Below are 16,648 nucleotides of genomic sequence, written 5' to 3'. Positions count from 1 at the left end.
ACTGCAGGCTCCAGCATATAGAATTATTATGTATTTTAAATGAAACAGAAATAAATAAATAGGTAGATTTATAGTAGATAGATAGATAGATAATAGATTGAATGATTGATTAATTTATAGGGGCATATACACAATTGTGACCATATACTCTGTCTTCTATGTATGTTATATGGCACCACCAGACTGCTACAGGTCTATACTGTCAGGGCCGGATCATCATTGGTGCTCTTGGAGCACCTGCTCCCGGCCCCGTGCCCCCAGAGGGCCCCCGTCACATTCGGGACATCCCTGTGTCCCGAAAAATCTTTTCAGGACACAAGGATGTCAATGTTACCTGACAGGGAGGTAGCGCACGCAGGGACGTCACTGACGTCCCGTGCATGCACCCATAGAAGAGCGGAGCAGTGAGGAGGACAGGCGCGCATGGTAAGTCACCACTCACCAGCAAGTCCTCCTCAGTGTTTCGACCACTGCTCCTCTCCGGTCCCGGGACCTACTGCTATGGCCCAGAGGCCATAGCAGTAGATCGTGACCCCGGACCGGAGGAGTGGTGGACGGAACACTGGAGCAGTAAACAGGCATACAGCCTCCAGCCATACATTGTATATGGCTGAAGGCTGTATGTCTGTGGGGGAACTGTACTGCACCTAATGTGGGGAACTATACTGCACCTAATGTGGGGAACTATATTGCACCTAATGTGGGGAACTATACTACACCTAATGCAGGGAACTATACTGCATCTAATATGGGGGAACTATACTGCACCTGATGTGGGGAACTATACTGCACCTAATGTGGGGGAACTATACTGCACCCAATGTGGGGAACTATACTGCACCTATTGTGGGGGTACTATACTGCACCTAATTTGGGGAACTATACTGCACCTAATGTGGGGAACTATATTGCACCTAATGTGGGGAACTATACTGCACCTAATGTGGGGAACTATACTGAATCTATTATGGTCGAACTATACGCACCCAATGTGGGGAACTCTACTGCACCTAATGGGGGGGGAACTATACTGCACCTAATGTGGGGGAACTATATTTCACCTAATGTGGGGAACTATACTGCACCTAATGTGGGGAACTATACTGCACCTAATGTGGGGAACCTACATTGCACCTACTGTGGGGAACTATACTGCACCTAATGTGGGGGAACTGTACTGCACCCAAAGTGGGGAACTATGCTGCACCTAATGTGGGGAACTGTACTGCACCTAATGGGGGGAACTGTACTGCACCTAATGTGGGGGAAATGTACTGCACCTAATGTGGGAGAACTGTACTGCACCTAATGTGGGGGAATTGTACTGCACCTAATGTGGTGGAACTATACTGCACCTATTTGGGGAACTATACTGCACCTAATGTGGGGAACTATACTGCACCTAATGTGGAGAACTATACTGCATCTATTGTGGGGGAACTATATGCACCCAATGTGGGGAACTCTACTGCACCTAATGGGGGGAACTATACTGTACCCAATGTAGGGAACTATACTGCACCTAATATGGGGGAACTATACTGCACCTAATGTGTGGAACTATATTGCACCTAATGTGGGGAACTATACTGCACCTAATGTGGGGAACTATACTGCACCTAATGTGGGGAACCTACATTGCACCTAATGTGGGGAACTATACTGCACCTAATGTGGGGGAACTATACTGCACCCAATGTGGGGAACTATGCTGCACCTAATGTGGGGAACTGTACTGCACCTAATGTGGGGGAACTGTACTGCACCTAATGTGGGGGAACTATACTGCACCTAATGGGGGGAACTGTACTGCACCTAATAGGGGGAACTATACTGCACCTAATGGGGGGGGATTGTACTGCACCTAATGTGGGGAACTATGCTGCACCTAATGGGGGAACTGTACTGCACCTAATGTGGGGGGAATATACTGCACCTAACGGGGGAACTGTACTGCACCTAATGGGGGGGGGGGCTGTACTGCACCTAATGGGGGGATATATACTGCACCTAATGGGGGGAACTGTACTGCACCTAATGGGGGGAACTGTACTGCACCTAATGTGGGGGAACTGTACTGCACCCAATGTGGGGAACTATGCTGCACCTAATGTGGGGAACTGTATTGCACCTAATGGGGGGAACTGTACTGCACCTAATGTGGGGGAAATGTACTGCACCTAATGTGGGAGAACTGTACTGCACCTAATGTATACTGCACCTATTTGGGGAACTATACTGCACCTAATGTGGGGAACTATACTGCACTTAATGTGGAGAACTATACTGCATCTATTGTGGGGGAACTATGCGCACCCAATGTGGGGAACTCTACTGCACCTAATGGAGGGGAACTATACTGTACCCAATGTGGGGAACTATACTGCACCTAATATGGCAGAACTATACTGCACCTAATGTGTGGAACTATATTGCACCTAATGTGGGGAACTATACTGCACCTAATGTGGGGAATCTACATTGCACCTAATGTGGGGAACTATACTGCACCTAATGTGGGGGAACTGTACTGCACCCAAAGTGGGGAACTATGCTGCACCTAATGTGGGGAACTGTACTGCACCTAATGTGGGGGAACTGTACTGCACCTAATGTGGGGGAACTATACTGCACCTAATGGGAGGAACTGTACTGCACCTAATGGGGGGAACTATACTGCACCTAATGGGGGGGGGGGGATTGTACTGCACCTAATGTGGGGAACTATGCTGCACCTAATGGGGGAACTGTACTGCACTTAATGTGGGGGGAACTGTACTGCACCTAATGGGGGGGGGGGGCTGTACTGCACCTAATGGGGGGAACAATACTGCACCTAATGGGGGGAACTGTACTGCACCTAATGGGGGGAACTATACTGCACCTAATGGGGGGGGCTGTACTGCACCTAATGTGGGGAACTATATTGAACCTAATGGGGGAACTGTACTGCACCTAATGTGGGAGAACTGTACTGCACCTAATGTGGGGGAATTGTACTGCACCTAATGTGGGGGAACTGTACTACACCTAATGTGGGGGAACTGTACTGCACCCCTAATGTGGGGGAACTGTACTGCACCCCTAATGTGGGGGAACTGTTCTGCACCCCTAATGTGGCTGAACTATACTGCACCCCTAATGTGGGGAACTTTACTGCACCCCTAATGTGGGGAACTTTATTGCACCCCTAATGTGGGGGAACTGTAGTGCAGCCCTTATGTGAGGAGCTATACTGCCCCCCTAATGTGGGGGAACTGTACTGCACACCTAATGTGCGGGAACTACAACCCAATGCGAGGGTACTGTACTGCCAACCTAATGTGGTGGAACTGTACTGCACCTAATGTGGGGAACTGTACTGCACCTAATGGGTCGGAACTGTACTGCACCTAATGTGGGGGAACTGTACTGCACCTAATGTGGGGAACTGTACTCCACCCCTAATGTGGGGAAACTGTACTGCAGCCCTAATGTGGGGGAACTGTACTGCACCCCTAATGTGGGGGAACTGTTCTGCACCCCTAATGTGGCTGAACTATACTGCACCCCTAATGTGGGGAACTTTATTGCACCCCTAATGTGTGGGAACTGTACTGCAGCCCTTATGTGAGGAATTATACTGCCCCCCTAATGTGGGGGAACTGTACTGCACACCTAATGTGCGGGAACTTATATTGCACCTAATGTGAGGGAACTACAACCTAATGCGGGGGTACTGTACAGCCAACCTAATGTGGTGGAACTGTACTGCACCTAATGTGGGGAACTGTACTGCATCTAATGTGGGGAACTATACTGCACCTAATGTGGGGGAACTGTACTGCACCTAATGTGGGGGAACTGTACTGCACCTAATGTGGGGGAACTGTACTGCACCTCTAATGTGGGGGAACTGTACTGCACCCCTAATGTGGGGGAACTGTACTGCACCCCTAATTTGGGGAAACTGTACGGCACCCCTAATGTGCGGGGACTTATACTGCACACCTAATGTGCGGGGACTTATACTGCACCTAATGTGGGGGAACTACAACCTAATGCGGGGGAACTATACTGCACCTAATTTTGGGGAACTGTCGGGGGGGGGGGGGGGCATCATAATGAAGTGCGCCGTCTTCCAGGCAGCCTTAATCTGGCCCACACAGGAGTTTTTCCTGTTTTTTTTTTTTTTTTTTTTGAATAAAAGTGAAAAACATAGTGGTGGGCTGTAAGGAGGTACAATATGAAATACCTACAGGTCCATAATGGAATCATGAAGACCTTCTTCATAAAAATTTCAGAATAGTTGTGTATATGGATCCTTCATGTTATTGCTTGAACACTCAGTGTGCTTTAGGATACCTTCAAATTGGTAAAGCCCCTTACTTAATATTGCTTTCTCCAAGCTATTACTGAAACTCCCATTAATTTCAATAAGATCATCAAAGCTTATCAACAAAGAGACACATAACTTCTTTTTCCTGTGGTCCCTTGCCTTACATTGAAATCAATGAGAGAGTTGCTTTCTAAAGTGACACAGCATTGTTTTCACATGGAAATTGTGATTTCCACCTCAAAAACTACATGGGTTCCGCATGTGGGAACATACCCTTATTATGTTTATTTCAATAATGACAAATTCTTAATGTGTAAGAAAATTACTTATTACTTAAATCAAGATTTTATGTTAAACATATTTTTTCAAGAATTTTTTGATTCATTTAATTTTGGATTTTTTTGGGGGAGTTTTCTAATTTCCCATTCTACTATCTATGTCATAAAATTATCCAGTTTTCATTTTGGCATTGGGACTAATAGCAAGCTGAGAAGTCGAGTAGAGCTGTCCTTTACACATACAGCATTACTCTAAAGGATGACAGCAGTATTTAGATAATATGAGATCCAGCCATTTACAATATGTGATGCTCAGAGTTTGGCCTCTCCCTCCCTTCACAATGAGGTCTGCGTCACAGAGCATGCCTAGAATACTCCCCCATACATGTGAATAGTGTTGCTCACGAATATTCGCAATTCGAATATTATTCGCGAATATCGCATATTCGCGAATTCGCGAATTTCGCGAATATAGCGCTATATATTCGTAATTACGAATATTCGTTTTTTTTTTTTTTTTTCACAGTACACATCACAGTGATCACCCCTCTCTGCTTCCAGCTTGTGTGGTGTAAAGAAGGCTCTAATACTACTGTGTGAGACTGGCGTGCGAAAAATCGCATATGCGAAAATTCGCATATGCTAATTTTCGCATATGCTAATCTTCGCATATGCGAATTTTGTATATGCTGATGTTAACATGTTCGCATATGCGAAAATAAAACGAGAATATAACGAATATGCGAATATTCGTGAATATATGACGAATATTCGTCCATATATTCGCGAATATTCGCGAATTCGAATATGGCCTATGCCGCTCAACACTACATGTGAATAGGGTCGCCTTCAGAATGTCAATATTCATGGGGCTTGCATGTCATAAAGGATATCTCTATCTCTCGCATGATAATGTACTAAAATGAAATTATAAATGTACAATTGGGAAATAAAAAACAGATTAAAAGAAGAACTCTATAGTATATTTCTCTAATCAGTAAAAGAAAATATACAGGGGATATATTCACTTTGTTTTCTGCCTGTTATAATGTATCTGATTTTTTTCCCTCCAAAATAGTAATAAAAGTAATAATAATAATAATAATAATAATTGGCATACCTTCCTTATTGTGACTGATGCAGGGTTCAGATGCTGAGAACAATTCTTTTTAGCTCTATGAATGTGTTTCTTTTTGATCTTTTTCGTTTTGTACATTTCAAAAGAATTATATTCTCTGCCAATCTTCAATAGTGCTGAGTCTATTTATAAACATCTAGGAAGAAACAATAAAGCATTAAATAATGGGTGGAAATATTCACTGACGGTTTCGGAAGATTAGAGTATCCCTGAATAGCCATGGAACTGAATGCTGAAATGAGACAGCCTAGAAAATGCCGAGACACTACAAATACAACAGGGGAGATCGTTTTTAATCAGTGCGAAACAAATATGGAGCAGTTTTACCACAACAGCAAACAATCACATTGCGTCTCCTTCTGCCTTTGTAAAAGACACCCTAAACTGAGATGTCTAACTACACCGTGTTTGCTTTTCACTAGTTTCTCATTAAGGGGAGCTAAGTGATCTATAGGCAGTGCTCCATGGGAAAAAAGCATGCAAATGAGCTCTCCTCCAGACAGATGAAGACTGTCTCTCTAGTGTCACCTATATGTACCTGGTAAATTGATATTTAATTTAAAACATCACTAGAGGTATTAAAGGGGTACTCTGGAGAAATAAAACATATCTCCTATCAACAGGATGGGGATAAGTTCCTGATATTTGGGAGTCTGACCACTATGGCCCCCACAATCTCCTGTATGGGGACTGGGTACCCACCCATCCTTTGGTTCCCACCCTTGGAGATGGGTTTAAGTGACGGCCTGCTCAGCAACTTACCAGCTGAGCCGGGGTCCTGTGGATATGGAGTAAGTTTTATTTCCCTGGAGTACCCCTTTATGAATAAATACCCACCATAGTGTTTTCTTCATGTAGCCTACATAAATATGCCTATAAATGGCCAAAATGAAAATTTCAGGATAATGTATATGATTCTTCGGAGAACAGCCTGAAGTGTCCTTGTGATCTATAACCTGTAATACATTCAGTTAATTTCACTTGTTCGGTGAATTTCTGTAGACAACATAGAATTTTCTTTTTATTGCTAGTCTATATATAGAATAAAAAGATCAATACATCTCCCTTCACCTTCAACATATGATTCATCCACTTTCAAGTATTTACAGCCAATACCCAGATATTGCCTGGCTCTTGAAACCAGGTTTCATTCATAAGACCTATTGGTTTTGAAGTCAATGAACACACTAGATTCTTGTGAACATGTTGTCAGCACATGCTCTTTGCTGTAGGGCAGTTTACTAGGACTATTACAAGGCTCGAGGATTAACTGGGGAGGGCCACATACAATCGCTGGGCTGTTTGTGCAGCTCTTGGTTTTATTTGTTCATCGGCCTTATATCCCATATTACATGGGGAGATATGTGTTCAATAAACAACAATTTTAACAAAAGAAAAACCAAAATAATTAGGCAACAATTGGCCCTATTACACATTCGGCCAGTAATTCTGTATAATAGAACTTCTTACTGAATAAAGGGCTAACTGAGCTCCCTTCATACATATACATTACACTGCACCCTTCTTGCAGTGTTATGTATGCATCAATTCTTTGCTTGGGTATCCAACATAAAGTGACTTTAGTAATTAACCCCTTAAGGATTCAGCGTTTTTCCATTTTCATTTTTTCCTCATCACCTTCTAAAAATCATAACGCTTTCAATTTTGCACCTAAAAATCCATATGATGGCTTATTTTTTGCGCCACCAATTCTACTTTGCAGTGAAATTAGTCATTTTACCAAAAAATCCACGGCGAAATGGAAAAAAAATCATTGTGCGAAAAAAAATTCATTTTGTAACTTTTGGGGGCTTCCGTTTCTACGCAGTGCATTTTTGGGTCAAAATTACACCTTATCTTTATTCTGTAGGTCTATACGGTTAAAATTATACCATACTTATATAGGTTTGATTTTGTCACACTGCTGAAAAAATTATAACTGCATGCAGGAAAATTTATACGTTTAAAATTGTCATCTTCTGACCCCTGTAACTTTTTAAATTTTCTGCGTACGGGCCGGTATTAGGGCTCATTTTTGCACTGTGTTCTGAAGTTTTTATCGGTACCATTTTTGTGTTGATCGGACTTTTTAATCGCTTTTTATTAATTTTGCACTTTGGAATTTATTTGCGCGTACGCCATTGACCATGCGGTTTAATTAATGATATAATTTTATAGTCCGGACATTTACACACGTGGCGATACCACATATGTTAATTTTTATTTTTATTTACACTTTTTTTCTTTTATGGGAAAAGGGGGGTGATTCAAACTTTTATTAGGGAAGGGGTTAAATGACCTTTGTTAACTTTTTTTTTTCCTATGCTGATCCCTGCAAAACCATAGCTTTGAACGGATCAGTCAGATAGGGGCTTGATTGCTCAAGCCTGTAGCTCAGGCTTGGAGCAATCAATCGACGATCGGACGCCGCGGAGAGAGGTAAGGAGACCTCCGCCTGCGTCCCAGCTGATCGGAACATCGCGATTTTTTCGCGATGTCCCGATCAGCCCGACTGAGCTGCCCGGAAGCGTTTATTTTCGTTTTCAGACGTGGCGGTCAACTTTGATCGCCGTGTCTGAAGGGTTAACAGCACGCAGCACAACGATTGGTGCCGCACGCTGTTAGCCCACGGTCCCGGCTATCATTAGCAGCCAGGACCGACCCGGTGTGATCCAGGGTCACTGCGTGACCCCGTTTTTCACACCGGGACCGGGCTCAGGGCGTACAGGTATGCCCTGAGTCCTTAAGAGGTTAAGTCTCATACAGCAATGCACATACTTACAAAGGATCTGTGCTTGTGTTGGTGGTAACTGGCCAAGTGCAGTGTCCCTCATCACGCTGCTGGCTTGTTTAAGGGAACTCACTACTTCCTGTTTCTGTGGCCTCCTGAAGACTGCAATCCCCATGATCCTTTGTTTCAAGGTGGGAGGTGACTTATTTGCCTCCCACACATCGGTCGCCCCACCCATTTAATCATAGCCATGTTCCCTTTGATCACATGACTTGCCCAACATCACCAGACACACAATCTGTGTATAATGAATGCATGCACATGTGTGCCTGTAACCTGAACAGGGGTCTGGCTTTACCCACAACAGACAAAGCAGCCAAGCCTCCTTTCAACATCTGACGTGTGATATATTATCTCGGGCCGCACAACAAGTTGGAAAAGGTCCGAGACAACACTCATTTTGTAGGCTGCAGAAAATAATCCTAGGTGGAAAAAAAAATCCTGAAATACTTTTTTAATGGTTTCAACTAGAGATGAGCGAACTTACAGTAAATTCGATTCGTCACGAACTTCTCGGCTCGGCAGTTGATGTCTTATCCTGCATAAATTAGTTCAGTTTTCAGGTGCTCCCGTGGGCTAGAAAAGGTGGATACAGTCCTAGGAGACTCTTTCCTAGGACTGTATCCACCTTTTCCAGCCCACCGGAGCACCTGAAAGCTGAACTAATTTATGCAGGATAAGTCATCAACTGCCGAGCAGAGAAGTTCGTGACGGATCAAATTTACTGTAAGTTCGCTAATCTCTAGTTTTAACAGAAAAAAATACATGATAAAGCATCAAAAAAAGACATTCAGGTGGGACACTCCAGAATAATATATGCCTGCTTCTGGATAACTAAATACAATGTATACAAGAGGTCAAGATGTGTCCAAGATTTTCCTGAATTAGGTCAATTCATCTGAAACACACACCCTTGGAGCACAAACCACCACCATAAGAACCCCCCCCCCCCCCCCCACACACACACACAGCAAACACCAACATTAGCAAAACACCACCATAAGTAACACCATCCCCCCAACACACACACACCAACACCAACAATAACAGCCAATCCTCATATAATACAGGGCGCTATTTACTGCAGAAAACTGGGGTAGATGTATTGTGTCTAAAAAATAAACCAAGTAAATTTTTTTTTTTTTTTGTAGTAACCTTCCCAAAAAGCAGCTGTGTAGCGAAAAACTCAATTATTGGTAATCCATATTTTCTCCCGCCCCTGAGCTGGTGTATATATAAAGCAATTTATTTGTTCTTTTATCTCATTTAAAGTAAACAAAACACATAGTTATCTTGCAAACTAAACTCACTCAAAATTTTCATGTATGAGTTTAAAACTCTCCACATTCCTGTATTCTTGTATTAAGTTTAATCCTGACAAGGGTCCCCAACTTTGTCAGCTTTGTAATACAACATGTTTTACTCTCACATGTAAAGCCTTTCTTTATCTAGTTGTTTTATTTATATGTTCTTTTAAAAGATTTAATTGCAAATATAGTTTTACAATGTTTACGCAAAGACCTTTCTTCTGATGGTGCACTCAGCCCAGCCATGTATGGTTACTAGTCAGCCACTTTCCTTGTAGCGATTGCCCAGTATTCTTGGGAGATCATTAATAGTCATCATCTTATCGATGGGACAGCTTATTATTAAAGAAGTGGTTATCTTGGTGAGACAATTTACTAACTTTAAATCATCAAGAGTAAGAAGAATGAATGGAGCACTCACCAAGTATCTGTATAAAAAGCTTTTATTTATTCCATATCAAAAACAAAAAAACAGTTCAGCGAGGAGACAAGGAACAAGAAGGTAGTGTGGATAGGGGACTACTGTTTCTCACCAGACAGGTGCTTCTTCCTGCCTCCATTGGAGGCAGAAAGAAGTACCTGTCTGGTGAGAAACAGTTTTTTTTTTTAATGTTTGTCGAGAAATGGTCTGTCTGGTGAGAAATGGTCTGTCTGGGGAGAAACATTCGTTTTTTATACATTTGGTGGTGAGAAACGTTCTGTCTGGTGGGAAACGGTCTGTCTGGTGAGAAACTGTCGTTCTTTTATACGGATACCCGGTGAGCAGTGGCGTTGCTAGGGTTGGTGTCACGCGGTGCGGTAGAAAATGGTGTCACCCCCATACCTACCCCCTACCCCCAGTAAGTTTTTAGCCTGTTGTGACAGACACCACTGTTGTAGCGCATTGTGAGAAATTCCAGTATAATAATCAGATATACCAGTTGCCACAGAATAGGAAAGTGTTAAAGAAGTTTTCACCATTGAAATATACAGCTCCCAGAATTACTTAACCCCTTAAGGACCGGGGTTTTTTCCGTTTTTGCATTTTCGTTTTTGCTCCTTGCCTTTAAAAAATCATAACTCTTTCAATTTTGCACCTAAAAATCCATATGATGGCTTATTTTTTGCGCCACCAATTCTAATTTGTAATGACGTCAGTCATTTTGCCCAAAAATCTACGGTGAAATGGAGAAAAAAATCATTGTGCGACAAAAATGAAAAAAAAAAACGCAGTTTTGTAACTTTTGGGGGCTTCCGTTTCTACGTAGTACATTTTTCGGTAAAAATGACACCTTATCTTTATTCTGTAGGTCCATACGATTAAAATGATACCCTACTTATATAGATTTGATTTTTTCGGACTTCTGGAAAAAATCATAACTACATGCAGGAAAATTAATACGTTTAAAATTGTCATCTTCTGACCCCTATAACTTTTTTATTTTTCCATGTATGGGGCGGTATGAGGGCTCATTTTTTGCGCCGTGATCTGAAGTTTTTAACGGTACAATTTTTGCATTGATAGGACTTATTGATCGCTTTTTATTCATTTTTAAATGATATAAAAAGTGACCAAAAATGCACTATTTTGGACTTTTGAATTTTTTTGCGCGCACGCCATTGACCGAGCGGTTTAATTAATGATATATTTTTATAATTCGGACATTTCCGCACGCGGTGATACCATATATGTTCATTTTTATTTTTATTTACACTGTGTTTTTTTTTATTGGAAAAGGGGGGTGATTCAAACTTTTAATAGGGGAGGAGTTAAATGATCTTTATTCACTTTTTTTTTCACTTTTTTTTTGCAGTGTTATAGGTCCCATAGGGACCTATAACACTGCACACACTGATCTTCATTATTGATCACTGGTTTCTCATAAGAAACCAGTGATCAACGATTCTGCCGCATGACTGCTCAGGCCTGGATCTCAGGCACTGAGCAGTCATTCGGCGATCGGACAGCGAGGAGGCAGGTAGGGGCCCTCCCGCTGTCCTGTCAGCTGTTCGGGATGCCGCGATTAGCCGCGGCTATCCCGAACAGCCCGACTGAGCTAGCTGGCCACTTTCGGTTTAACTTTTAAGGGTTAATAGCGCGCGGTGCCGCGATCGGCACTGCGCGCTATTAGAGGCGGGTCCCGGCTTCACTATGACGCCGGGCCCGCCGTGATATGACCCGGGGTTACTGTGTAACCCCGCGTTATATCAGGAGAGCAGGTCAAAGGGCGTACCTGTACGCCCTTGGTCCTTAAGGGGTTAAAGGGGTACTCCACTGGAAAACATTTACTTTTATATCAACTGGTGCCAGAAAGTTAAACAGATTTTTAAATTACTTCTATTTAAAATCTTAATACTTACAGTACTTATAAGCTGGTGTGTGCTCCACAGGAAGTTGTGTAGTTCTTTCCAGTCTGACCACAGTGCTATTTGCTGACACCTCTGTCCATGTCAGGAACTGTCCAGAGCAGGATAGGTTTGCTATGGGGATTTGCTCCTACTATGGACAGTTCATGACATGGACAGAGGTGTCAGCACAGAGCACTGTGGTCAGACAGAAAAGAAATTAAAAAAGAATCGCTTATACAGCAGCTAATAAGTACTGGAAGGATTAAGATTTTTAAATAGAAGTAATTTACAAATCTGTTTAACTTTGTAGCACCAGCTGATTAAAAAAAATGTTTTCCAGTAGAGTACCCCTTTGAGCAGTGGTGAGGTTATGCTGGGAGTTGTAGTTTCACTGACCTAACTGTATAACTGACTAGTGACTACAGCTCTGATAGGACACAGAGAGGAGAATGTACAATGATATCAGTGACAACAGGTGACGTCTTCTCTATAGTCTTTCCTTATCTAATTCAGATGGTACATACCGCCAGGACTTGTTTCAGCTAAAACTTCTCTCTGTAGAATGTGACGCCCAGACGTATCCTCACTATGTCAGCGCATTCTCCTCCTCTATATGAAAACAATTATTATTATAAACCTGCCAGACACTGTATCCTCTAAATATAATATTACTATGCACTATACTCTTTGATTATAAACCTTCCATACACCGTACCCACTGAATATAATACTACCACACACTGTACATTCTAAATACCAACACATACTGTACCCTCTGAATATAAATCTGCCACATACTGTACCCCTGAATATAATACTGCCACACACTGTACCCACTAAATATAATACTACCAGATACTGTACCCTCTGAATATAATACTACCACAAACTGCGCCCTCTGAATATAAATCTGCCACATACTGTACCCTCTGAATATAAATCTGCCACATACTGTACCCTCTGAATATAAATCTGCCACATACTGTACCCCTGAATATAATACCGCCACATACTGTACCCCTGAATATAATACCGCCACATACTGTACCCTCAGAATATAATACTACTACCCACTGCGCCCTCTGAATATAATACTTAGAGATGAGCAAACTACAGTAAATTCAACTCGTCACAAACTTCTCGGCAGTTGATGGCTTTTCCTGCATAAATTAGTTCAGCTTCCAGGTGCTCCGGTGGGCTGGAAAAGGTGGATACAGTCCTAGGAGACTCTTTCCTAGGACTGTATCCACCTTTTCCAGCCCACCGGAGCACCTGAAGGCTGAACTAATTTACGCAGGATAAGCCATCAACTGCCGAGCCGAGAAGTTCGTGACGAATTGAATTTACTGTAAGTTCGCTCATCTCTAATAATACTACCACAAACTGCGCCCTCTGAATATAATACTACCCCACACAGCACTCTCTGAATATAACACTACCACGAACTGCGCCCTCTGAATATAATACTACCACACACAGCGCTCTCTGAATATAATACTACCACAAACTGCGCCCTCTGAATATAATACTACCACACACAGCGCTCTCTGAATATAACACTACCACAAACTGCGCCCTCTGAATATAATACAACCACCCACTGCGCTCTCTGAATATAATACTACCACAAACTGCTCCCTCTGAATATAACGTTGCCATACAGTGCACCCTCTGATTATAATACCACAACCGCAGTAACACCCCTCAACATCCGTTAGCTGATGCTATTACTACAGGAGGGAGGTATTGGTGGTGTTGCTAGTGGATGATGGGGGTGCTACTACTGGGGGGGGGGGGGTGTTGCTGGAGGATGATGAGGGTGCTACTGGCCATCCCCCCTGGCAGTATCACCCCCATCATCCATCGGCAGGATCATCCTCCTGGCAGGAGCACCGCCATCATCCACCATCAGGATCTGCTGATGGAGGTGCTGCTGGGGGGGGGGGGGGTGTTGCTGGTGGATGATGAGGGTGCTACTGCCAGGGGGGAGCATTAGGTAGGCAGCAGTTCCCCCACATTAGGTAGGTACCAGTTACCCCACATTAGGTAGCACAGATTCCCCACATTAGGTAGCACAGATTCCCCACATTAGGTAGAATAGATTCCCCACATTCGGTAGCACAGATTCCCCACATTAAGTAGCATAGACTCCCCACATTAGGTAGTAGTTTCCCCACATTATGCCGCAGGTTCCCTTGCAGGTTCCCTTGCAGGTTCCCCACAATGGGTCAAAGTCTCCCCACAATAGATCGCTGGTTCAACCCCCCCCCCCCCCCCCCCCCCCACACACACACACACAAAAAACACATACAACACAGAAAGACACACACACAAACACACACACAGTCAGAGAGACACACACTCACAGACAGACACACACAGAGTCACACACACAGAGTCACACAGTCACACACACTCAGAGAGTCACACAAACACACACAGTCACACAGACAGTCACATACACACAGTCACATACAGTACACACAGTCACACACACACAGTCACATACACACACACAGTCACATACAGTACACACAGTCACACACACACACACAGTTACACACACAGAGTCACACACACAAACATAGATAGAGACAGACAGACAGCTAGACACACACACTCACCCATCCAGCGCAGCGCTCCTTCTCACCTGGCGCCCTGCGAGTGACGTAACTGACGTCCTCCTGCGCGGCCATGCGGTGTGACGTCAGGCCGGCGCAGACGTGGGAGCGGAGGCCGGGCACAGTGCTGGTGAAGGTGAGGGGGGGGGGATGATGACGGACGGGCGCACAGTGCAGGTGAAAGGGGGGGGTTGCTGACGGACGGGCGCACCGCACACACAGCGCAGGGGGGGTGGGGGGGGGTGCTGACGGATGGGAGGCCGGTCGGGCACAGATGGGGGGGGGGGGTGCTGCGGAGCGTCTTGGTGTCACCCCATTAGGTTGGTGTCACACGGTGCACCGTGTGTCGCACCCGGGTCGCAACTCCACTGCCGGTGAGTGCTCCATTAATTCTTCTTACTCGTGATAAATAAGATATACAGTGTTATGATATTTGCCTGGATAGTAATGGAGCATATATACAGTACATGTGCCCTATACCACAGATCTTTGTTCCCTGGTTCCCGAGTTCTTATTTAGAGCCATGCAGTGCCTGGTCATATCTCTGACTTTCATTTGCTTGTTTTAAATCATGTTTATCCTTGGTGAATTGTGAGCCAGTAAACATCACACATGTTGCCATTACTATTGTGTCACATGGGCCTAAGTTTATTTATTTATTTATTTTTGTGAGACAAATATGTGTCCGAATACTCAACAATGAGACACACATTTGTCCACAGAGGACATATTTTTGTCCACCATGTATGAAGCAGGCTTAGCTTGTACAAATATAAAAACATTTATTTGAAAACGTTTTTTTTATTGAAAATAATATTAAAACATTTACCATATTTTTCGCCCTATAGGACGCACCGGCGTATAAGACGCACACAATTTATAGGTGCAAAATCTAAAAAAAATAAAGATTCTGAACCCAACAGTGGTCTTCAACCTGCAGACCTCCAGATGTTGCAAAACTACAACAACCAGCATGCCCGGACAGCCAACGGCTGGGAGTTGTAGTTTAGCAACATCTGGAGGTCCGCAGGTTGAAGACCACTGGTATAGGAGGTAATACTTACTTGTCCCCGCCGCTCCGGATGCGTCACCGGTGCCCTGGATGTCGCTCCATTGCTGTCGCCGTGTCCCCGTGGTGTCCCCGATGCTCCGGACGTCTTCTTCCCCGGGATCCACGCTCTCCATCGCCGTCATCACGTCGCCGTCATCACGCCGCTACGCACGCCACTCCTATTGGATGACGAAGGAGAGCGCAGGGGATCCCGGCATGGAGAAGACACCGAGGAGGCAGGTAAGGTCCCTCCCGGTGTCCTGTAAGCTGTTCGGGACGCCGCGATGTCACTGCAACGGTCCCGAACAGCCCGACTGAGCAGCCGGGTTAGTGTTATTTTCGCTTCAGACGCGACGGTCAGCTTTGATCACCGCGTCTGAAGGGTTAATACAGGGCATCACCGCGATCGGTGATGTCCTGTATTAGCAGCGGGTACCGGCCATTGATGGCCGCAGGCATTCGCCGTATAAAACGCACCAACTTTTCTCCCCCAGTTTTGGGGAAGAAAAAGTGCGTCTTATATGGCAAAAAATACGGTAATAATGAAAAACAGAACAAAAAATTACATGACAATATAAAAATAAAAACACTCTCTATTTCCTCTAGATAAATGTGCAGAGTGAATCCCCTAAGGCTATGTTTACACAGTGAAATTTCCAAGCAGAATTTTGGAAAATATTCCACACAGCGTCCTATTGACGTCAACAGGATTCTGCTGCACTGTGCACATGGCAGAATTTTTGCAGGATAACATAACCAAACAGTTGTCACCTTTTTTGTTTAGGTGTGTTTGCGCCAAGAATCTGTGCCACTTTA

General features: G+C 43.9%; 1 protein-coding gene across 10 annotated transcripts in view; it reads right to left on the bottom strand.

Annotated features, from left to right (window-relative positions):
• The window catches only part of HTR1F (5-hydroxytryptamine receptor 1F), a 93,960-nt gene that overhangs the window by 35,230 nt on the left and 42,082 nt on the right, over positions 1-16,648 (bottom strand). For 2 of the 10 annotated variants that reach the window (XM_056559346.1, XM_056559351.1), the window contains exon 2: positions 5,717-5,870. The exons of 3 other annotated variants lie outside the window; for them this stretch is intronic. The gene's annotated coding sequence lies outside the window, so the exon portion shown is untranslated. Of the gene's footprint in view, positions 1-5,716; positions 7,393-12,684; positions 13,269-16,648 lie in introns of those variants that run through there. 5 more of the 10 variants (XM_056559350.1, XM_056559349.1, XM_056559348.1 and 2 more) reach the window with 5 other exon arrangements.

Source organism: Hyla sarda, chromosome 2 (genome assembly GCF_029499605.1).
Source record: "Hyla sarda isolate aHylSar1 chromosome 2, aHylSar1.hap1, whole genome shotgun sequence".
Lineage (NCBI taxonomy): Eukaryota > Metazoa > Chordata > Amphibia > Anura > Hylidae > Hyla > Hyla sarda.
The sequence above is the reverse complement of the archived record's forward strand: the minus strand, read 5'-3'. Positions and strand labels throughout refer to the sequence as shown.